The sequence below is a fragment of the Enhydra lutris genome, unplaced genomic scaffold, assembly GCF_002288905.1.
Source record: "Enhydra lutris kenyoni isolate GAN:26980312 unplaced genomic scaffold, ASM228890v2 scaffoldscaffold2, whole genome shotgun sequence".
Taxonomy (NCBI): Eukaryota; Metazoa; Chordata; class Mammalia; order Carnivora; family Mustelidae; genus Enhydra; species Enhydra lutris.
The window spans coordinates 77,032,604-77,047,132 of NW_019154086.1; the positions used below are offsets into that span (position 1 = coordinate 77,032,604).

The 14,529-nt window shown below is 35.0% G+C and overlaps 1 protein-coding gene and 1 pseudogene across 1 annotated transcript in view; one reads left to right on the plus strand and one right to left on the minus strand.

The window, feature by feature from the left end:
* Positions 1-14,529, minus strand: part of LOC111148594 (cell adhesion molecule 2) — a 1,205,598-nt gene that overhangs the window by 1,141,729 nt on the left and 49,340 nt on the right. The gene's annotated exons all lie outside the window — the stretch shown is intronic.
* On the plus strand, positions 8,056-8,680 carry LOC111149072 (annotated as a pseudogene).

A 14,529-nucleotide genomic window follows, 5' to 3' on the forward strand; every position in this document is an offset into this window, starting at 1 on the left:
CACTTATTCTATGTTAAAATATGAATCTATGCCACTTCTAGTGTTTGAGGCTATAACAGTTATTATTCTAAATAGTAATAGATGCTTTATATTCTTTGTTTGAATGAAATGATGGTTTGAATTTTTAAAAAATCCATTTCAAGTAGAGAGATAGAGCTGAGATCTTTTCCTTCTGGACTCATGAAACAAGAAATCCAATCTATACAACTAGTAATAAACCTACTGGGAAAACTGATAGGGCAGTAAAAAAAAAAAACAAAAAAACAAACCAAAAAAAAAAAAACCCCACAGCATAAAATTGGTGCAATCTATACAACCCTGTTTCAGGAAGAGAAGAAAGAGAAAAACTGCCTGAGAAATTTCAAATAAAAAGCATGTTTGATAAAATAGCAGACACATTAAAGGAAAAAATACCCCACAACCCAATCCTACTGAGGGAATAAGCACAAATAGTATAGTTTCCTAGCTACAACAGGATTAAATAAATAAATAAATAAATATGTAAATAACAAATAAGAAAACCACAAGAGCAACAACACTAAGTTAAATCTTCAGTATCACTGTTTCTAGAATCTGATCTGAGTCCATTTTAAAATCAAACAATTCTGGGATTCTCTTCCAAATTAATGGCACTTAGTTCAAAAGTCTTTTTTAGTAGAAACACTAGTTTTGTGTTATGAATTATTGTGAAAGCATTTAGGCAATTGAATGGGCTTTGCTGTTTCATATAGACTAACACACTAATCTTATAAATAGGTAATTTAAAGCATAACTGCAAGGATGATTTCTATAACAGATATTTGAAGAAATGTGGGATTCAAATAAGTTCCATACAATATAATAACATAAGGGAGTCTAAAATAACACTTCAGGAGTCTTAATGGTGCAGTGTATTTAGGACTAAGATAAAACTAAATGAAGTCAATTCTTTTGTTAGTGTATTCATTTTTTCAACAGGTATTTATTGTGTCTCTATTACATGATGTAGATATAGATGAATATACATCAGTAGATAAGACATGACATCTGCCTTAACAGAATTCAAAGAACAGTGAGACAAAAGCACATTAGAATTTCAGTGTTGTGTGGCAACAGTTCTAATAGGGGTACACACAACATGCAATGTCAGAAGAGAGAGAACGAGTGATTTGGAAATAATTTCAGGTCAAGATTTTAGTAAAGATGACGTGTAAAAGCAATTTATTGGTAGAGTTTGAGAAGTAAATAACAAAACTCTTCTCTGAAGTAGCAGAATCTCTACCTTTGCTCTTGAATAAAGACTACTAGGTAAATAAGAAAGACCCAAAGAGGACCACTCCCCATGCTGCTCTACAAAGCAGGACTATACTACAGTCACCATAGGCCCTGAAGTTACAAGCATAATGTATACCCACGTTGTAAATATAAACATGAATAATCAAGGTAAAATATGTGTTAAAGGCCAAAGATGCTTAGAACATTTGCATTTGGGACTATAGGAAAGCTGAGTGCTCTCAAGGGGGTTCCATTGAACAAATATAGAAGACAATGTTATTCTGGCGTTATTTCTGAGGCTGTCATGTTGGGCAGCCCTCCCCACCTCCTTTTTATCCAATAACTTCTATAAACCCGTGGTGTTTAAGCCATTCTGTTCTTATATCATTTTGTTCCCTCTGTTAGTAGTTTAGCGACATTGACAGAAATACACAGGATTTTTATTGGAATGGTATGTATGTTAGAATGCATTAGTCACTGCACGGGAAGACATGGGGGAAGAGATAGGGGTGTTACGTCTCTATTGAGACAACGTAATTCCACAAGCAATTTCCAAACTGAGTTCTGTGAGATCATAATAGGTGCTTCACAAACACGACATAAAGAAGTGCTAGCAATATTTTCCTCCATAGCGTATTTTAAATACAAGAAGGGATAAAAGTTTATTCATATTTCTAAAGCTAGGCTTATTCCATAATGTTTATCCTTTTCAGAAATGGTTCCATTCTTGATAAATTCCAAGATGTGGCCTGCAAAATCACCCAATGCACTAACTCGTTACTTTTGATCATTGATGTATCTGAAGCATTTACCAACAAACTGGCAATCCATGTTGAAAACGAAAAGTAAAATCCAATGCTTTTCAAAGTATAATAGAAACAGAAAAAAACAAAATTTGGACTATTTCACTGTGAAGATGATATAAGCAGCTTTGTTTCTAAAGAAATTAAAAAAAAAACTATACAAGATGAATTCTTGAATGATCTGGGAAGTACCCAAAATGTACAGTTTTAATTTTCCCATCTGCTACAAAATCACTATAGAAATAGAATTTTATATTATGCTGCAATGACAATAAAATGCATTTGAACATATATACACACATATACATTATATTTGCATACACACATGTACATACACATGATGCTCTACTTGATTTGTCAACCTCATGCTTAATATTAGTTTAAGATGTGATAGAGGCATTTTAAGTGATTTTAAGCTATTATAAACAAAAAGGCCAAATGAAAGATATTTCTCATTATTTTCATTACTTTGTATTTTTATTATTAGTCAGATTTTTTATACTTCTGTTTCATTCATTTGTAAAGTATAAATGACTAATAAATTGAAATCGTTTATTACATATATGAATGTATGCATAATACCATTTTACTCCAAATTTGATCGATGTATTCATTATACCTCATGACTTGTTGCTGATGTTTGGGTACCTATCTTGATTTTTAAATTGTTCAATAATTACTGTTTGGAAACTCTGATCTAAGCAGCCAAAGAATTTCTTTTCTAATTTTATAGCAAATGTCACTAAAAAAATATCTAAACTTTATTAAAGAGCTATACTGGATGGCATCTACTCTTTTCAATAGGAACTCAAAATATCTCTTACTAAAACCACCAGGTAACATAAGTAGGATCTGATTGCCATAACAATCTTGATATTTTAAAGCATCAATTACTTAGTTTAATGTTAGTCCTAAACACATCAGTTTTTATATTATATATTAATTTATATTAAACCCACCTCCAATCTATTATTAACAGAAGAAAAAAAAATGAACTATCCTAGAAAATAAATTGTATTTCAAACCTCAGTGGTTAATTAACTATGTTATCTCTATTTGGGAAATGATTACATCTGTACACAATTTAAACAGTATTATTAGGAGTTCATATCATTTCAAATATACATAATATATGTGTGTGTATGCGTGTGTGTATGTGTGTGTTTGTATTATCTGCTAAGACAGGTGACCTGAAGGAAAAGAAAGAAACTTGGCACTTACAGCTCTTTTAGAATCTTACTAGAATGAATTTTAGACTGGTAAGTTAACCCTTCTGAGCCTCAAGCTCCACACTGTAAATGGAGTATTTTGTTCACTTTACAGGTCTCATCTCTTAGCAATAACAGACTTTGCTTGGCACATTGTTGGCCTTCAGTTAGTGAAGTTGATTAGAACAGTGGCTTCTGTTCTACTTATTCCCTGGGCTAGAGGGGAATAATGCCTAGATAATATCCTGAAGTTCTTAATTGCTTTTCTTGTTTCTCCACTATAAAATTTAAGTTTATATTAGTAAGGCATATTATTGAAGCTTCTGACATTGATTGTTGATGGTGCTAGAACAGCCAACTGTCCTGGTTTGCTCAGGACTGAGGGCATTCCCAGGATGCAGAGCTTTCAGTGTTAACACTGGGAAACTTTTGGGCAAACCAGAAGGGTTGGTCCCTCTATACTGACCATCTAAGTTTCATCTTCCTTGTCCTTAACCATATTTTAGCCAGAAACTACCCTTCCTAGTGCCTTTGTAGCTACACTGGTCCATGTGACTAGTTCTAGCCAATGGAATAACGTGTGTATTTCTGAGCCAGGCACTTAAGTATCCAACGCACCTTCCCAATGGTCTTTCCTTTTTATCACTGGCAGGTAACAACAGACACAGTGATCTTAAACCTAAAAGATCACTGATCCACAAGACAGGGACAGGCTAGGGTCCTGAATTACTGTGTGGAGGAGGGTTTTACGAACCTTATCAAACTGTGAAGCAAGCACTGAGCTTCATTATGTTAAATCATTGAGATTTGGGAGTTGTTTGTTTTATCAGTGAGTGAACCCTTATTAGAAGATGTAACTTATGGTTATTAAATAATATTGGAAGTGAATGTTATTTGCCACTTGTTCTTGCCATAAGAGATGGCACACACAGGAGATATGTAAGGGCCATTCTTCATTAATAATACACTGTTCTAAGTTAGGTCACCCTAGAAACTTCAAATTATCCATAAGTATATTTACTGCTCTCAATAGGCTTAATGGACAGGTAGTATCATTTCCTCCATTTTAGACAATTAAAATAGGACTTAGAATTGTCATGTATTTTCCTCTCATTACACAAAGTTAAATACCACATCTAAGAATAAACTCATCACTTCTCATACCAAACTCCATGTTCTTCCATAAGCTGTTTCCTTTCCTTATTCTATAATGGCACTTACATATATATACACACACACACACATGCACAAATATATTTATATCTGTATACAAATAAACACACACACATAATGCAAAGCAATGACTACAGTGAGAACACGTACATATTCATTTTCTTTCATTATTTCTTTACAAAGTGCTTTCAGATAATTAGATGTAATGTCTTTCTTTTTTAATTTGTCCACCTTCAAAAATTCTCTGTAGCATCACAAGTTGCTAATTGCCTGCTCCTTCAAATGCTTTAAATTTTAGGTATATCATTTAAAAAAAAAAATATTTCTTTGATGCTCCATCTCACTATTTGGTGGATCTCATTTGTTGTCCCATCCTCATGATAAGTCATTGAACTTACCTCCTCACACTATATTGCCTTTCCACTCAAGTGTCTTCCCTATTTATAATACTACTTACCCTAATTTTTTTTGAAGATTTTCTTATTTATTTGACAGAAAGAGAGAGAGAGAGATCACAAGTAAGCAGAGAGGCAGGCAGAGATAGAGGGGGAAGCAGGCTCCCTGCTGAGCAGAGAGCCCGATGTGGGGCTTGATCCCAGGACCCTGAGATCATGACCTGAGCTGAAGGCAGAGCCTTAACCCACTGAGCCTCTCAGGTGAGCCAGTACTTACCCTAATTTTACCTCTGCTCAAAACTGTAGTCTTTGGTTCTAGTTCCAAGTTTTTCTTGAAATACAGATTGACAGGTGTTTACTTGTGTTTAAAATGTGCAAATATATCAAATTCTGCATCTGTTGGACTAAAATTCAACTTCATAATTACATATTATAATCCAGGTTCTCTCCTTAGTTCTCTCTTTTCCAATTGTCCCAATTGTTTGGTCATATTTGGAAAAAATATATATGTGTATATTTACTTTTCTTTGCATATTAAAAAACACGTTTATTCATGTAATTAGTGTCTCCATATATTTCTCACTTCAGCTTCCTTCTTCCCAGAAGTTAGGCCCTCATTGTAATATGCTTATAGCATAGGAGAAAATCTGGTCTACTGACAGTTACTTTATATCCTTCTGGACTTCTTTTTTTGCCTCAGGAATTTTCACCCATCTTTCCCTATTGTAATCCATTCAGGTACTCGCTCCTAGATTAATCTAAGCACATCTCTGCTCCTGCCTTTCTTGATTGAAATTTATCTCTGTTCCTCCCAAATTAAGAATTAACCTCTCAAACTAGTGTTTAAAATCATTCCCAATACTCTCAGAGATGCTTTTGTTGTGTGTGTGTGTGTGTGTGTGTGTGTGTGTGTGTGTGTGTGTTTAAGATTTTATTTATTTATTTGAGAGAAAGCAAACACCAGGGAGGGGAGGGGAAGAGAGAGAGGGAGAAGCAGACTCTCTGCTGAACAGGGAGCCCAATGCCAGGCTCATTCCAGGACCCTGAGATCATGACCTGAGCCAAAGGCAGATGCTTAACCAACTGAGCCACCTGGACACCCCTCAGAGATCCCTTTGTAATCATATCATATCTACTTGGTAAGTTTCAGTCAAGCAAGATAATTGTGCATTCCCCAAATATGCTCTAGACCTTCCCACTCCTGCTGGGTCTACACTCTCCACCTGGGAAATTCCATTTTAGTTCATTCCTTTGGAAACCTTAATCATCCTGTAAGACCTAGCTCAAAGCAGCTTGAATGCATAATTTTTTCCTCTCCTTGCCAAAGGACATTTGAAAAACTTCTTCCTTGAACTCACAAAGCACTTTCTTTGCACTTACTTCCTTTATGATGTATGTTACTTCAACCAAATAATAGAATCTTCCCATGAATTTGTTTTTCCCTAAGAAGTTAAAAGTTTCTTGTGGACAGGCATTATAATGATCATCTTTGTATTCCTCAAGTGCTTAGTATAATATCTTACTCTCAAAAAAAAAGTTCATTTATACAGAAGAGCATTCAAGGTAAGGTACTGTTTTAGAAATAATTGAAATGCCAAAGTGTCTAAATATATATGCTTGAGAGTATATATGGGGCTGATTGGAATGCAGTTAAAACTTGCATAGAGTTAGATAATCATGAAGCAAATTCATTCTGAGGAAGTATCATATGATGGTTAGTAAGTATTCAGCTAGCAAAAAAATAAGGAAATAAAATTTTAGTAAATTATAACTTGTCAACTTAGTTTTCAACAGTGCCATGGATTTCCAATGCATAGTTCAACCATAGAAACTAACTGCCAAATATATTTTCTGGTTTAAGTAAGATGCTATAAAGCTTCATAAAATTACATCTCTCTCTCTCTCTGTCTCTCTATATACACACACACACATATATAGGTATGTATATATAGCATAATATAAAAATGTAATGCAATGATAAAAGACTTTAAAAAATAAAGGAAGTATATATTATCAAACTATTAAACCTTCTCTATGAAAAATCACAAAAGCTGATTTTATGTTTCTAAGAAGTAAACATAAAAAGAAACAGAACATGCTAAGCAGGCCCCAAAATGCCTCCAAGTGATTTCCACTGTCTAGTATTCACATCTTCATGGAAACATCCAGACTGTACCAGAGTTGTGCTGTGTGACTAGTAGCATATAGCTGAGGTGAAAGTGTGTCATTTCCTATATTAACTTATAAAGACAATGGCTCCCGTCTCACACATACTCATTCATTCTTCCTCTCTTAGCTCTGGGAGAAGTGAGCTGCTACATTTGTAGGCAGCCCTGAGCAAAGTCTTCATGATCAGGAATTGAAGCTTCCAGCCAAATACCAGTGAGGATCTTAGGCCTATGACCAACTGAAACCTCTCGTCAACCATATGAATAAGCTTGGAAGCACCACTTGAGCCTTGAGATGACTAGAGCATGTGCAATCGTGTGAGTCCCTGAGCCAAAACCAGCCAGCAAACCTGCTCCCAGACCACTGACCCTCAGAAACTGCGTAAGAAAGTCAGTATTTTGGGATACCTTACTATGCAGCAATAAGTAACTACACAGAATGCATAGATACTAGAAACTCTGCCATTAAACCTATTTATAATGAAAGTAATAATATATATTTTAAAAAGCATTCAGTTGACTGCAAATTTTATTTACTACCTTAATGAAATAGCCTCAAAATAAACATTTACATGATAAAAATGTAGCCTTTATTTAATAAAAGCAATTACAACCCCTTACTTCTAAAGATCTGACTTCTTGGCTCTTGTAAAATCATAACAGCTGTGGGTTATGTTTCTGTTCCTTTAAAATAAAATGTTCTGGGGATGCCTGGATGGCTCAGTCAGTTGGGCATCTGTATTCAGCTCAGGTCATGACCCTGGGGTCCTGGACCCTGCCGCTCCTTGGGCTCCTAGTTCAGTGAGGAGTCTGCTTCTCCCTCCCTATGCCACTCTCCCTGCTTGTATTCTATCTCTTGCTCACTCTGTGTCTCTCTCAAATAAACAGAATCTTAAAAATAAATAAATAATTTTAAAAAATAATAAAATGTTTTGAGGCTGTGTCTGGCTCCTGCTCTCAGTCTGCACAGTACACTGAGCTCCATAGAGACTGTGCCTGGCAAGTGCGAGCAGGACGTGCCCTGGGCGACTCTGTGCCTCACTGAGGAAAATAATTAAACTTGGGCAATGGAAATACTAAGAAGCCAAGTGGCAAAATGTCACCATATGCACTGTTTGTGCAAACTTGCTGAGAGGAGCACAAGAAGCACCCAGATGCTTCAGTGAACCTCTCTGAGTGTTCTAAGGAATGCTCCAAGGGGTGGAAGACCACGTCTGCTGAAGAGAAAGGAAAACTTGAAGACATGACAAAGGCAGACAAGGCCCGTTCTGGAACAGAAATGAAAACCTATATTCCTCCTGAAGGGGTGCAAGAAAGAAGTTCTAGAATCCCACTGCACCCACGAGGCCGCCTTCGGGTTTTTTCTTGTTTTCTTCTGAGAATCGCCCCCAAATCCAAGGGGAACATCCCCGCCTGTCCATTGGCGATGTTGCAAAGAAACCGGAAAGACACGCAGTACCATGTGCCTATGACAGGCAGCCGCACGAAATGAAGGCTGCGAGGCCGAAGGGAAAATATGATATTGCTGCAGGCCGAGCTGAAGGAAAGCCTGATGTGGCATAGAAGGCAGTTGTCAAGGCTGAAAAATAAAAAAGGCAGAAAAAGGAAGGAAGAGGAGGAAGACAAGGATGATGAAGAGGATGAAGAAGGAAGATAAAGAAGACGAAAACGATGAATAGGTTGGCCCTAGGGCAGTTTTTGTTCTCTTGTCTATAAAACATTCAACCCCACTGCGCACAACTCACTCCTTTTTTTAAAGAAAAGAAATGTAAGCTGTGTAAGATTTGTTTTAAGCCATACAGTGTCTTTTCTGTATAGTTAACACACTATGGAATGTGTCTTTAGAGAGCCTTGTCCTGGGGGGTTTTCAGCCACCACTCAGCTTGCCTGGGACAGTGCGGGGTGGTGCATTGGCATGGAAACGTAAAACAAGTTCTTGTTGGTGCACAGCACAAATTAGTCGGATGTGGGGATGGCAGCTTTTCCATCTTCACTTGTCTCTGATGCGGCTTATGCAAAATAATTGTTGTTCTGTTACCCGAATCCCAGTCTGCAAAAAAAAGTTGCAGCTGTTTTGTTAACATTTTGAATGCTTCTAAGTAAACACGTTTTTTCTATTAATAAAAATAAAATAAAATAAAATTTTAAAGGATTAGGTTCTGTTTACTCTAGTGTTTCTCAAAATAAGGATTCTGGGTAAGTTTCAATGTCTAGGTGAAGATCAGAAATACAGAATTTTCAACAGTTCTTTGGGCATAACAGGAGTGAGCCACAGGTCATACAAAAAAGATAAAATAGATTCTTCTTCCCAGATTCCTTTCTTGTGTTTTCTTGAACTCTGTTTTTAGATTTGCTACAGGCCAACAACAGACCATAGGTTTTTCTTCTCCATGATTCTATGAATCTTATTGTTATGCTTTTCTTCCCAGTGCCGTTATAGGAATCCTCTCACAGTGGGTCAGATCATAGAATTTTAAAAAGTCATTTATTAATAAATTGTATATAAATTAACATTATGATAGATCCATCACTATGCCGAGTATTTATCTTAAAATTTTTTTAGAAAATTAAAAAGCACTTTTAATATAAATTCAATCTTCAAAATTTTATATTTTGCTAGTAAAATACCAATGGAAAACAGAATAAATGTATATTAAATATCAGAAAAATGAATTGTGGTACAATTCTTTGTCCTGCAGCAATGCAGATAATTAGCTCCCTCAATCTAAATGAAGCTATAATACTGGGATTTTATTAATAAAGTCAATATCAGATGATTTACAATTTATGTTATATAAAAATAAATTTTAACTGAATTCATTATATGATATTTCACTTTTATAACTGTGGAATATCTTCTTTAGAAGAAAGACAAGCTTTTTATATTATTTTTATACTTTATGTAAGTGCATATAAAACATTTCAATGGCTATATATTTTCTTATCACGGAAAGTGAAAAATCAAGTGAATCCTTTAAATATTATAGAGTATTCCATGTGACCACCCAATATACTTTAAATAAACATGAACCTCTTGCATGTTGTAAAGAATATATTACAAAAAAATGCACACACACGCACACATATATTTAAACTTTACATATGCTATTTTGTATTAGAGGAAATGAAAACCCAGGCAGCTGAAAAAGTTAATTAATGATAAACATTTTAGAAATAAATATTGGGCCATATTAGGGGGGAAAAAAGCCCTTTGAGAAGAATCAAATACAGTATAAGGAAACTGGAAAAGCCTTCACATTTACTACAGGAAATATACCATTAATGTTGTTGGAGCCCAAGTACTCTTTAACCACCATCATTTCTGAAAGTTGACTATAACAAAGATAGATGTAACAATGTCTTCATGTTCTGCATCCAAACTACCCATAATTAAGTCATGGTTGAAAAATGATTTTTTATATTTCCCTCTTAAAAGATAAAGATAAACATACTCTTTGCCATTATATCTCAATGGCTACACTCTTCTCTTCAGTAGAGTTTAAATCTAGAGTCTTATCAATAATTTAATCTTTTATAGCTGAATATATTCTACATGTAAACAGTATTTCTGCTAAAAACAAGGATGCGCCAGGCTTCTATACATTTAAAATTCTCTGTGCTCCTCCTCTGATAGTCAGAAGATGGCTAAATTCTTATTCTTTGGAAAACAAACATAATGTTTATTTTTGTTTTTTGTGTATCTTACTTCTAAAATAAATTACTATATTCTACAACATGCTACATGGAATTCATATGCTCATTATTTTTTAAAGTTATACAATTATTTCTGATGCTATTTGTAATTTCACACTTAAGAAGCTTAAACCTATTCCATAATTAATTCTGAAGTTTGTACAATAAAAATTTTCTATTAAAATCCTGCCTATAAGCAAACCATTGCTGGACACCTTACCTAAATAAATTAAAAATATACTATTTGAATAAAGCATCTTGTTGAATGGTGCAAGGAACAAAAAGCTGGACAGATACACACCCCCAATAGACTACAATGATAGATAAACCAAGCTGATTGGTAGCTATACCACAGGTCAGATTATGAGTGTCAAGAATGGCATAAACAGAATGATTTTAGAAAACTGAAGAAGAAAGATGTTTCAGGAAGCTCACAAGAAAATCTTCAATATTTTTGCAGTGTCCATTGCAATAAGAACTAGCTAGTACCTTTAGAAAGAAAAATGTTACCAACTATATAAGATACATATGCCATTCTTTAAATACCTGTCAATGGAAAGGAGAAACAAAGACAGGTCAAGTCTCCCAAAGAAGGAGACTTTAAGATATATAAAGATTTTTGTCTTTTTATTCTCAAGGCAAATTTAATGCTAAGAATAGATAGAGTTCTAAGTGCTTGGAATTAGGAGGTACATTATTTAACTTCACCTCAGTGTCAGTAATAAAATCATGGAATATTGGAGGTAGAAGTAGTCTTAGCCCTTAACATGATTTGAGATGGCTAAAGTTATTCTGTTCATTGTATAGTGTTGGTACCTGTGTATAATAAAATATAGAGCTTTGGTATTCCTGGACTATACATTCTACTTACTATATCAAACATCCTGATAGGTTTCAGTTTTCTTAGGTTAGTGTAAACTCATTTTTGTGCTATCTTCATATCATATCCTTTTTTATGAGGGGCAGGGGTGATAAATTTACAACTCTAATGTGGTAATATATTGGGCTGCTGGGTTGTTTTAATACAAGTTCTACTTATTATTTGACTTTCACTAATACCTAAAAATCTTTTGTGATGTTTACATTTTAAAGAGCGTTTTCAGGGCGCCTGTGGGGTGTAGTCAGTTAGCCTCCAACTTTTTTTTTTTTTTTTGAGATTTTATGTATTTATTTGTCAGAGGAAAAGCACACAGGCAGGCAGAGTGGCAGGCAGAGGCAGAGAGAGAAGCAGGCTCCTAGTTGAGCAAGGAGCCCGATGCGGGACTCGATCCCAGGATCTTGGGATCATGACCTGAGCCGAAGGCAGCAGCTTAACTGACTGAGCCACCCAGGCTTCCTTAGCCTCCAACTTTTGTTTCGACTCACACCATGATTTCAGGGTCATGAGATCAAGCCCTAAAAAGGGTTCTGTGTGCAGCCCTGTGCTCAACATGGATCCTGCTTAAGACTATTTCTCCCCCTCTTTTTGTCCCACCCCCACCCTCAAATAAATAAATAAGTCTAAAGTGTCTGTAAAACATACTAATAAAAAAATAGTGTTTTTAATTTTCTTCAAAATCCCTGTTGGGATCTATTTACCAATGTGATGAGGAGTTCTCATAAAGAAAAATGCAACTCTAAGTTACTTTTGTTAAGGGTCAACAGCTCACTGTATGACTCTTTGGGGGTTGAAATAATGAATACAGTATCTTTTTATATTGTTGACCTAATAATAAATTTTATACCTTGAAAATTAAAATAAGATATTACCAGGGCACAAGAATTGGTATTTAGATAGGTGATGGGTATTAAGGAGTGCACATGCAATGAGCACTGGGTGTTGTATGTAAATTCAAGTGTACACCTGAGACTAATATACTATATATAAATTAGTTGGAATTTGAATAAAAGCTAAAAGAAAAAAAGAAAAGAAAAAAAATGAAATAAAGTGATTAGAATCAATGTTATTTGGCCCTATCTTATTTTACATATGAAGATCAGAGAGGTTAAGTGAGAATTACCCAAAGCTACTCATTTAGGGAGTTATAATCCTGAAATTAGAACCTGGGACTTCTGACTTCTCTTAAGCTGTAACTTCAGTAGTCCACCATTCAGATAAAATCTCTCCTCCACTCAGATCCCATCACTCACAGGTAATTCTTATATATCTTTCTCTTTTAATCTTTTGAAGCCACTTCCATCTCTAGGTGTCTGAGTCAGCAGAGAGGGATTATGAATATCAGATTAGAGAAGCTCTAGGGACCCTATATACTGAAAGAAATGCCAAACCTTAGCAGAGAAAGTTTAAGCTCCCTCATTCTCAACCTCTCAGAGTGATTTACAATCTGAGATTAAGCCCTGGCCTAAAAAGTTCCTGACATCTAAGTTGAGTCAATCATGCAGACACAGTAGAAACATTTATACAAGCAATGAAAACTTGGGACTATGGGCATCCCAACAATGAATTTTACCAATTTTATATTACCTTTTTCCTTGATCTCAATATACTAACTTCCTTGCTCTTTTTCCTGCTACCCTTTCTCTAAAATGTAGAATAGTCATCATTGTCTCTACCTCACTCAGGTTTATCTCTCTTCTACAAGTACAGAGATGGAAAACATGAGCTTAAGCCTACTCTTCTTGGCATCTTAAAAAAAAAAAAAAGACATATGTTCAAGGATGTGACACTTTCTGCATATTAAAAAAAATATGTTTTAATCATCCCTAATTCCTTGTTTCCATTTTCAACTCCTGCAGTCAATTAATTATTGTCTTTTTTTTAATTGTGTATGTCTTTTTCCCCCCTTTGATTTCTATGTCTGTCTCTTCTCTGCCCCCTACTTCTTTGAGAAGTTTTTCTTCTCATTGGTATAATGAAAAAAAATCTACCTTCAAGTCTTTCCAGTGAAATTTAAAACCTTGTCAGGCAATAAGACTCTGAGAATAAGAAAAAAAAAAAAAAACCTCTGAGAATCAGTAGGTCTAGTATGCAACTGAGCAAAAAGCACCCTTACAATTAGAACCAAACAAATATGGAAAGTTAAACGTAAAATATAAGGTAATTCAACATTCAACTGAAAATTGAATGAGTGTATTGCCATCAAATGGGACCATATCTGACTGAAAGTAAAGTGGATATACTCTTCTCTTACATTTGCATTTTCAAAAAACAAAACAAAACAAAACAAAATGCACCTCTTTACAATATACATAAGAAGTGACAGAAAAACTTCACACATGGATACTTATGGCTAGGAATTAGCTAAGGGGTCTCTCATCATATTACATTATTTGAAAACTAACAGAAGTAAACTCTAGAGTTGGTATCATCTGCAAACATAATTTGCACGCACCAGTGGCAGGGTCTTGGGTACCTGAACCAGCTGATCTCAGAAGCATGGATTCTTCCCAGGCTCAGTCATTTCAGACAGTTACACAGAAATATTTATCTGTTCTGAAATCTCCTGCAATATCCAACCCTACTTCCAAATTCCCAGAAATACTGAATTTCCATTAGCTCCTTTGACAAAGCCAGCTAGACCAGTGACACCCGACAGGTCCTTCATTTCCAATTCTTACCAGAGTGTTTTTCCTAATACAGAACTGTCATTTTACTCTCTTGATGTTAACATCATTGATGGCTAGTCAATAAACACCAAATTCATCAGGATTCCATAACAGACACCAACAATATTGCCAGCCTTACCTCCAGGCACACATACTATACTTTATTGCCAGATTTAAGAACTTTATGTTCTTTTGGGGGTTTGTGTTCAGGACTTTTCACTTGCTAGTCTCTGTTCTCTAGCTAGTTAATTTCTACACATTATTTTAGTATGCACTTAAAATGTCACAT